Below are 11,242 nucleotides of genomic sequence, written 5' to 3'. Positions count from 1 at the left end.
CTCTGGACTCATCTACTCTGTGTTGTTTTTGTGCCCCCTTCCCTGTGCAACCTTGAGCAAGTTATTTGTCTGAGCTTTAACTTCCTCTTCTGAAAAGAAAGATACTGATAGTAGCTACCTTTGAGAATTTTTGTGTAAATTAGGTTAAATTAAATCATGCGTATAAAGCGCTTAGAAAGGCATCTGATGATAGCATGGGCTCAGAAATACTATCTGTTGTTATTTTACTATTACATTGTAAGCATTATATTATTTATTGATCCATTCTTTAATTATATGCCATATAACCAGCACTCCATTTTAATTTTCTTGAATCATCCTTTAATTGTATACTTAATTTTAAGTATACAATTTAAGACTGAAAGCTCCTTAGAGGTAAAAACTATTAGCTCTCTCGTCATCTGACATGCTGCTGACCTAAATATTTGTTGATCGATTAGTTTTTCAGAGTTTGATCTGCATCTACTCCCATTTATTTATTTAAAAAAAAATTTTTAACATCTTAATTGGAGTATAATTGCTTTACAATGGTGTGTTAGTTTCTGCTGTATAATAAAGTGAATCAGCTATACATATACATTTATCCCCATATCTCTTCCCTCTTGTGTCTCCCTCCCTCCCACCCTCACTACCCTACCCCTCTAGGTGGTCACAAAGCACGGAGCTGATCTCCCTGTGCTATGAGGCTGCTTCCCACTAGCTATCTATTTTACATTTGGTAGTGTATATATGTCCATGCCACTCTCTCACTTCATCCCAGCTTACCCTTCCCACTCCCTGTGTCCCCAGGTCCATTCTCTACGTCTGCGTCTTTATTCCTGTCCTGCCCCTAGGTTCTTCAGAGCCTTTTTTTTTTTTTTTTTTAGATTCCGTATATATGTGTTAGCATACGGTATTTGTCTTTCTCTTTCTGACTGACTTCACTCTGTATGACAGTCTCCAGGTCCATCCACGTCACTGCATGTTCTTGGTTTGGAAGAATCAACATTGTGAAAATGACTATACTACCCAAAGCCAGCTACAGATTCAACGCAATCCCTATCAAACTACCAATGGCATTCTTCACAGAACTAGAACAAAAAATTTCACAATTTGTATGGAAACACAAAAGACCCCGAATAGCCACTCCCATTTATTCTGAATGATGGAGGCAGCATAGGAAAGTGGAAGAATGGTGTGGGCAGGTGAAAAGAGGTCGGAGAAGGGAATTTGGTTCTGATTATGAACATTGATCTTCAGAGTTGAGTGGTCCAAAGTGCACATGCCAGGGTGCACTTAGAAACTGCTCAGGACCCAGAAACAGAAATCATCATCATGGTGATTACCATCGTCATTAATATTTACTGAGTGTCTACTATTAGTACATGAATTAATTCTTTTAATCCTCACAATAACCCTGCGAGGGTGGTATCATTACTGCTACCCCCATTATACACGAAGGAAGGTACAGCAGTGCAGACAGCTTAAACACCCAGTGTGTTACAGCCCACACGTAGCACAGCCATGTCACGGAAGTATAGAGGACTCGAGGTTTCTGCCACCACCTTGGGTCTCTGCAGGACTCCCTTTGCCTTCCCTATTCCTTCACAGTCTCTCCTGCATCGGGCTTGCACCGCAGGCAGCAGGGTGCTGCCCAGGTCAATCCTGGTTGTGTTCTGCTCCACCTAGTTAGAGGTTTAAGGCAAATCACCTGAATTCTCCATTTGCCGTTTCCTAATTTGAAAAGCAAGAGGTGAAAAGAAGGGACTCTCATCGGAAATCCACACTTCAACAGCGTAGAAGTGAGCCGTAGCTGTTCTCCACATTTACCTCTCAACCGTTGGGATAAGGTCAGACACGCTTCTGTGCCATACATTTTCCTGAGTTTTCCTGGCCTCCGTAATCCCACTGCAGCCCCTGTAGCTAGTAACTTGGTTTAATGCCGTGCTTTGTACAGTACTTTGTGCATTTTGGCATCTGATAAAAGTTAAATTAGAAAACCTTATGTGGCATCACTGCATTTATTTTGGCTTTTTAAAAAATTAATTATTTATTTTTAAAAGTTTATTTATTTATTTTTGGCTGGATTTGGTCTTCATTGCTGCACGCGGGCTTTCTCTACTTGCGGCGAGCGGGGGCTAGTCTTCGTTGTGGTGCACGGGCTTCTCATTGCAGTGGTTTCCGCAGGCTTCAGTAGTTGCAGCACGCAGGCCCTGGAGCTTGTGGGCTTCAGTAGTTGTGGTGTGTAGGCTCAGAAGTTGTGGCTCGTGGGCTCTAGAGCACAGGCTCAGTAGTTGTGGTGCAACGGCTTAGGTGCTCCGCGGCATGTGGGATCTTCCTGGACCAGGGCTCGAACCTGTGTTCCCTGCATTGGCAGGTGGATTCTTAACCACTGCGCCACCAGAGAAACCCTATTTTGGCTTCTAACTTGCAGAAGAGATCCTCATTTTATTTTTCCAAAATCAGGTGATGAAGGGGAAAATGAGCCAAGCCACTCCAAGTTGAATTGATAGAGAGCTGAAAGCAGAGATGAATGAGTATTTTTATCACCCACTTAGGTAGCTCTTCCAAAGGAAAGTGGGAGAGTCATGCACCATTTAACATGGCGGCAATCCTAGGTTTAGGTTCAACACCAACCAAACCTGTCTCTGATTCACAAGGTGTGGCAAAAGAAGATGCTGCCTACAGGGCAACCTGAGTTGAAAATAACAGTACAAATTCATGATTTTTTCCTCTTGAAAAAAATATACAAGGAACAGCAAAACAGTAGGAACAGAAAACAAATGAGCATTAGGAAAACTTCAGGGGTTATAAGTGTTCTAAAACTGAATTATGGTGATGGTTGCACAAATTACCAGACCAGAAAGGGTAAGGGTGAGAGGTAGGATGGTATGTGTACGGGAAGGGAAGGGGTGTCTGGAGCAGAGCCAAGCTCAGCCTAGGATCCTGAATCTGCTAATCAACAAAAGTTAAATGTCCCAAACCATTAGGAAATGGGTCACATAACTAACAATAAACCATTTGTGAGACATTGGCTTCTATAGTTTTTCATCTCCCTTTGATATAGCAATTATCACTGCATCAATTACATTATAGTAATTTGCATACTTATCTTTTCACTCCCACTAGGTTATAATCCCCTTAAGTGTAGGCACTGGGATTAACTGTTTATGAACTCCACAGTGCCTAGCTAATTGAGGATATTCATTCAATAAGTTATATTTACATGTTACTTATTTTTATTTGTTTTTGATAGGTATTCACATTGTTCAAAACTCAAGTTACTTAGGGGCATATATGATGATTTTCCCTTCCTCAGCAACCCCAGACCTACTGGCAACAAATTTCCTCCATGTTGTCTGAGAAAGTCTTTGTTTCTCCTTCATTTTTGAAGGATAATCTCATAGGGTACAGAATTCTAGGTTGGTGGGATTTTTTTTTCTCTTAATGCTTTAAATATTTCTCTCCACTTTCTTCTTGCTTGCATGGTTTCTGAAGAAAAGTTGGATGAAATTCTTATCTTTGTTCTTCTATAGGTGAGGTATTTTTTTCCTCTAGCTTCTTTCAGGATTTTTTCTTTATCTTTGAACTTCTGTAATTTGAATATGATATGCCTAGGTGTATGATTTTTGGCATTTATCTGCTTGGTGTTTTCTGAACTCCTTGCATCTGTGGTTTGGTGTCTGACATTAATTTGGGGAAAATATTAATAAAGAGAGAAAACCTAAAAAGAAACCAAAAACAAATTCTAGAACTGAAAAGTTCAATAACTGAAATGAAAAAATTCACTAGAGGAATTCAAAGGCAGATTTGAGCAGGCAGAAGAAAGAGTTAGTGAATTTGAAGAAAGGACAATGGAAATTATCAAATCTGAGGAAAAGAAAGAAAAAAGATCGATGAAAAGTAAACAGAGCCTAAGGGACCTGTGAGACACCATCAAGAAGACCTGCATACACATAGGAAGAGTCCCAGAAGGAGAAGAGAGAGAAAAGAGGGCAGAGAGAATAGTTGAAGAAATAACAGCTGAAAAACTTCCCAAATTTGATGAAAGACATGAGCATAAACATCTAAGCTTAATGAACTCCAAGTAAGATAAACTCAAAGAGATCCTCACTGAGACACATTATAACCAAACTTTCAAAAGGCATAGACAAAGAGAGAATATTGAAAGCAGCGAGAGAAGTGAATCATCACATACAATAAGAGTATTAATATTATTGATCCTCAATAAAATAAGATTATCAGCATAGTTCTCATCAGAAACTTGGAGGCCAGAAGCCAGTGGGCTGATAGATATACTCAAAATGCTAAAATGACAACAACAGAAAACCTGTCAACTATGAATCCTAAGTGGCAACTGTCCTTCAAAAGTGAGGGATAAATTAAGACATTCCCAGATAAACAAAAGCTAAGGGACATTGTGGCCACTAGACCTGCCCTGCAAGAAATGCTCAACAGATTCCTGCAAGGTGAAATGAAAGGACACTAGATAGTAGCTAGAAGCCATATGAAAAAATAAGGACCTCAATAAAGGTAAATACATGGGCAATTATAAAAGTTAGTATTATTATAACAATGTTTCGTAACTGTACTTTTTGTTTTCTACATGATTTAAGAGACTAATACATTTAAAGAAAAAAATTATTTGTGTAAAAGCTATTATTACTATAACTTTGGTTTGCAACTCCAAATGTTGCTTTCTACATAACTTAAGAAACAAATGCATTTAAAAGAATTATTAGCTCATGTTTTGGGGCACACAATGTATAAAAGTCCAGTTTTGTGGCATCAACAGCAGAAATGACTGGGGACAGAACTGTAAAGAAGCAGAGTTTTCCTATGTTATTGAAATTAAGCTGGCATAAATTCAAATTAGGGTGTTATAATTTTAGGATTTTAAGTGTAATCCTCATGGTAACCACAAAGACAACAGCTAAAAGGAAATGAAAAAGGAAAGGTAAACACTTCATTACAAAAAATCAACTAAACACAAAAGAAGACAGCAATGCAGAAATGAGGGACCAAAAAAAGCCATAAGGCATATAGAAAACAAACAGCAAAATGACAGAAGTCCCTCCTTATCAGTAATTACTTTAAATGTAAATGAGTTAAACCCTCCAATCACATGACAGAGATTGGCAGAATGGATAAAAACACATGATCCAATCATATACTGTCTACAAGAGACACACTTCAGCTCCAGAGACACAAACAGATTGAAAGTAAAAGGATGGAAAAGATATTCCATGAAAATAGTAACCAAAAGAGAGCAGAGATGCTATACTAATATCAGACAAAACAGACTTTATTTATTTATTTAGGCTGAACCGGGTCTTAGTTGTGGCATGCAGGATCTTTGTTGCAGCATGTGGGATCTTTAGTTATGGCATGCGGACTCTTAGTTGTGGCATGTGGGCTTTTTAGTTGCAGCATGTGGGCTTCTTAGTTGTGGCATGTGGGCTTCTTAGTTGTGACATGTGAACTTTTTTTTTTTTTGCGTTACGCGGGCCTCTCACTGTTGTGGCCTCTCCCGTTGTGGAGCACAGGCTCCGGACGCACAGCCTCCGCGGCCATGGCTCACGGGCCCAGCCACTCCGCGGCACGTGGGATCCTCCCAGACCGGGGCACGAACCTGCGCCCCCCGCATTGGCAGGCTGACTCTCAACCACTGTGCCACCAGGGAAGCCCCATGTGAACTTTTAGTTGCAGCATGCATGTGGGATCTAGTTCCCCGACCAGGGATTGAACCCAGGCCCACTGCATTGGGAGTGTGGAGTCTTACCCACTGGACCACCTGGGAAGTTCCAACTTTAAATCAAATAAGTTTACAAGAGACAAAGAAAAGCGTTATATATTATAAAATGTTTAATACAGCAAGATGATGTAACAACTATAAACATTCATGTACCTAATGATAGACCATCAAAATATATGAAGCAAAAACTGGCAGAACTGAAGGGAGAAAAACTTCTACAATAATAGTTGGAGACTTCAATACCCCACTCACAATAATGGATAGAACAATGAGACAGAAGTAAGGAAATAGAGGACTTAAACAACAAAATAATCCAACTAGCTCTAGCAGACAAACACAGAACACCCTACCCAACAACAGCAACATACACATTCTTCTCAAGTGCATGTGGGACATTGTCCAGGATAGTCCACAAATTAAGTCTCAGTAGACTTTTAAAAACAGATATCATACAAAGTATGATCTCTGACCATAACCAGATGAAGTTACAAATCAATAACAAAAGGAAAGCTGGAAATTGACAAAATTGTGGAGAAACTAAACAACACATTTTTAAACAACCAATGGATCAAGGAAGAAGTCACAAGGAAAAGTAGAAAATACTTACAGCGTAGTGAAAATGAAAATACAACTTACCAAAACTTATGGAATGTGGCAAAAGTGGTGCTATGGGGAAACTGTACAGCTATAAACACATCAAAAAACAAAAACAAAAAGGAAGGAAAGAGGAAGATAAGAATAGGATCAAAAAACAAGTGCAATGATAAGAAAATAGTTACACATGGTAAATGTTCATCTAGCTATATTAATAATCACTTTAAATGTGAATGGTCTAAACATACCAATTAAAAGACAGAGAATGCCAGAGTGGACCAAAAAACAAGACCTAGTAATATGTTGTCTACAAGAAATCCACTTTAAATATAAAGACACAGGTAGATTAAAAGAAAAGTGATAAAGAAAGGAAAAATAAAACCAACAAAGACCTCAAATCAACAACCTAATTTTACAACTTAAGAAACTAGAAAAAGAAGAAACTAAACTCAAAGCTAGCAGGAGGAAGGAAATAATAAAGATTAGAGCAGAGAGAAGCAAATATAGAATAGAAAACAATAGAGAAAATCAATGAAACCAAAAATTGTTGCTTTAAAAAGATCAACAAAATTGACAAACTTTTAGCTAGATGGACTAAGAAAAAAGAGGGCTCAAATTAGTAAAATCAGAAATGAAAGTAGAGGGACTTCCCTGATGGCACAGTGGTTAAGAATCCACCTGCCAATGCAGGGGACACAGGTTCGAGCCCTGGTCCAGGAAGATCCCACATGCCGTGGAGCAACTAAGCCGTTGCACCACAACTACTGAGCCTGTGCTCTAGAGCCCACGAGCCACAATTTCTGAGCCTACACGCCACAACTACTGAAGCCCACAAGCTCTAGGGCCTTCATGCTGCAACTACTGAGCCTGTGTGCTGCCACTACTGAAGTCCGTGCACCTAGAGCCTGTGCTCTGCACCAAGAGAAGCCACAGCAATGAGAAGCCCACACACAGTGACAAAGAGTAGCCCCTGCTTACTGCAACTGGAGAAAGGCTGCATGCAGCAATGAACACCCAATGCAGCCAAAAATTAAAAATAAAAAGAAATGAAAGTGGAAACATTACTCCTGATTCTTCAGAGATAAGAAGGGTTGTAAGAGGTACTATGAACAACTGTATGTCAACAGATTGGATAACCTCAATGAAATGGACAAATTCCTAGAAACACAAGACCTTACGAAGACTAAATCATGAAGAAATAGAAAATCTAAACAGATCTATAACTAGCAAGAAAGTAAACCAGTAATAAAAATCTCTCAACAAAGAAAAGCCCTGGACCTGATGGTTTCACTTATGAATTCTACCAAATATTCTTTAAATGACTTTAAACCTCTTTAAAGAACTGATACCAATCCTTCTCAAACTTTTTCAAAAAACTGAAAAGGAAGGAATACTTTTTTTTTTTTTTTTTTTGCCATGCTGTGCAGCTTGCGGGATCTTAGTTCCCCAACCAGGTATTGAACCCAGGCCACAGCAGTGAAAGCACCAAGTCCTAACCACTGGACTGCCAGGGAATTCCCAGGAAGGAATACTTTCTAAGTGATTATCTGAGGCCTGGATTACCCTGATACCAAAGCCAGACAAAAACACTACAAGAAAACCACAAAACAATATTCCCCATGAACATTTATGCAAAAATCCTCAACAAAATAGTAGGAAACAGAATTCAGCAGCATATTAAAAGGATTACAAGTGACCAACTGGGATTTACTCCTGGAATGCAGGAATGGTACAACGTTGGAAAATTGATGGATATAATGCGCGACATCAACAGAACGAAGGGGAAAAGACACGTGATCATATAATTAATGCAGAAAAAGAATTTGATACCCTTTCATGATAAAAACATTCAGCAAACTAGGAGTAGAGGAAACTACTTCAACATAATAAAAGCCATATATTAAAAAGCCATAGCAAACCTCATATGCAATGATAAAAGACTGAAAGCTTTTCCTCTAAGACTGGGAACAAGGTAAAGATGTCCACTTTCACCCTGTCTATTTAACATAGTACTAGAAGTGCTAGCCTGAACAATTAGGCAAGAAAAAAGAAGTAAAAGACACCCAAATTGGAAAGGAATACATTATCTCTGTTTGCAGCTGATTCAAAACTGAGCAAAGGACTTGAATACTTTTCTCCAAAGAAGATATACAAATGGCCAGGAAGCACATGAAAAGATATTCAACATCACCTAGGGAAATTCAAATCAAAACTGCAATGAGATTCCACCTCACACAAATTAGGATGGCAGCTAACAAGAAACAAACAAAACCCAGAAAAAAACAGCTTTTGGCGAGGATGTAGAAATTGGAATACTTGTGCACTGTTTGTGGAAATGTAAAATGGTACAGCTTCTGTGGAAAATAGTTTGGTGCTTCCTCAAAAAATTAAAAATAGAATTACCTATGACCCAACAATTTCCCTTCTGGGTATATATACCCAAAAGAATTGCAAGCAGGGTCTCAAAGAGATATTTGTACACCCACATTCATAGCAGCCTTATTCACAATAGCTAAAACATGAAAGCAATCCAAGTGCACACTTAACAGACGAATGCATAAGCAAAATGTGGCTATACATACAAGTGGTCTATACATACAACTCTTTATTGCCTTCTTTAAAGGAAGGCAATTCTGCAATATGCTATAACATGGATGAACCTTGAGGATATTATGCTGAGTGGAATAAACCAGTCACAAAAAGACAAACACGGTATGATTCTACTTACATGAGGTACTTAGTCAAAATCATAAGGATGGATAGTATAATGGTGGTTGCCAGGAGTTGAGGGGAGGGGAGAAAGGGGGGTTATTGTTTAATGGGTAGAGTTTCAATTCTGCAAGATGAAAAGAGCCGTGGGGATGGATGGCGGTAGTGGTTACGCAACAATGTGAATGTATTTAATACCACTGAACTGTATATTTAAAATGGTTAAGATGGTAAATTTTATGTTATGTGTATTTTACCACATTAAAAGAGAAGTAGGGGGAGGAAAAACCTGCACAGGAATGTTTATAGCAACTTTATTCATAATTGCCAAAACTTGAAAGCAACCAAGATGTCCTTCAGTAGGTGAATGGATAAACTATGATACATCCAGGCAATGGAATATTATTCAGCGCTTAAAAGAAATGAGCTATAATGCGATGGAAGCTAACCGGAAAGGCTATATATATACTGTATGATTCCAACGATGTGACATCCTGGAAAGGGCAAAACTACGGAGACCGTAAAAATATCAGTGGTTGCCAGGGTTTCAGGGCACAGGGAGGGACAAACAGGTGGAGCACAGAGGATTTACAGGGCAGTGAAAATGCTCTACGATCCTACAATGGTAGATACACATCATTATGCGTTTGTCCAAACCCATAGAAGGTAGAACACCAAGAGTGAACCCTAAGGTACATTACGGACTTCAGGTGATTATGATGGGTCCCTGTGGGTTCAGTGATTGTTAACTGTGCTGTGGTTAAATGTACCACTCTGGCAGGGGATGTTGATAATGGGGGAAGCTATACAAGCATGGGGACGGCAGGGTATATGGGAAATCTCCATACCTTCCTCTCAATTTTGCTGTGAACCTAAAACTGCTCTTTGAAAAACAATTTTTTTAACTGTAAGGATATATCAGAGTTTTGTTTGAAAATTAATTTCAGAATGAAACGTAATTCTTCTAAAGGACTGTTGTCAGAATAATTTCCTAGGGCTTTAGTCTCCAACTTTCCCAATAGTGCACCCCTATTTAACATTTTTAAGATACTTCCATACTTGTATATGTTGTCATTAAAATAATATTTTATGTGCATTATAAAAAATATACAAGAATAGAAATTCAAAAAGGATGAGTTAAATATAAGTAAAAATTCTAGTGTCTTCTTCTCATACTCCGATAAACTGTCATGCACTCCGCTGGATGTCTGTGCCCCACTGTGGCCACTGCTCCTCGAGGTCAGAGGAAAAAGAAACGGGCCCTGGCCACGGGCCACTGACCAGTGAGTGACTCAGGGAGTCTGCAGAGTGGAGGAGAAGAGGCAGGAAATGACGGTACTCCTGCCAATACCATAAACTCCGCAGCCTACGTCAGGCTGTCAATCTCAGGAGATACACTCACTCCTTCTTTCCTCTCCCTCCCCACACCCTACCCAGGTGATCAGCCCAGAGGTGGCTCTTCTCTCTTTCCCACGTAAACTGCTGGCCTGAACCTTGTCCTTTTGGGGCTTTTGGCCTCCTTCCAGGCCGCCCTTGGTGATCACATCAACTGGAGTTCACCTGGGCAAAGATGTTAAAGAGGTGAGCTATGAAATATGACTTACCCGTACTCCTCCCAAGATAGCACCTGGAACCTGGTTGGGGACAACACTGGCATTTGCTAGGAAAATTAGGCTAACCAGGGCCATCTAAAACACATATTTGTGCCTCAACATCTTCCACCACGTTTCTCAAAAAGGAGACTTCAGTCTTAAGCTATTATCCTGAAAAGCAAGCGTTTTTTCCCTTTAGGCAGGTATTATGAACAAAATTCCATCAGAGCTTTTTTTTTTTGGCTGTGCTGCATGGCTGGTGGGATCTTAGTTCCCGAAACGGGGGGTCAAACCCAGGACCTCAGCAGTGAGTAGAACTTTTTTGAAGAATAGTGTCTCTCTTTAAATTGTTATAACCTTGTGAGCATGTTATAAAACAAACACAAACTTACACATTGTAAAACATATACAAACTTACAAAGATACACATACTGCCTTTAAGTATCCTCAAAGGAAAAATGAACAATCTGGTTGACCACCAAGGTCCTCTCAACCCTAAAATTCTGGTTTGGGGTGAGGTTTCACATGAATATTATGACAGAGTCCAAACATCAAATTTATTAATTTTATAGAGACTTGGTGAAAATATAAAACTATGGTGAAGAGAGTCATC

This window comes from Delphinapterus leucas, chromosome 11 (genome assembly GCF_059928025.1).
Source record: "Delphinapterus leucas isolate spDelLeu-1000000601 "Yukka" chromosome 11, BTC_Dleu_Yukka2, whole genome shotgun sequence".
Taxonomy (NCBI): Eukaryota; Metazoa; Chordata; class Mammalia; order Artiodactyla; family Monodontidae; genus Delphinapterus; species Delphinapterus leucas.
Note: the sequence above shows the minus strand (reverse complement) of the source record.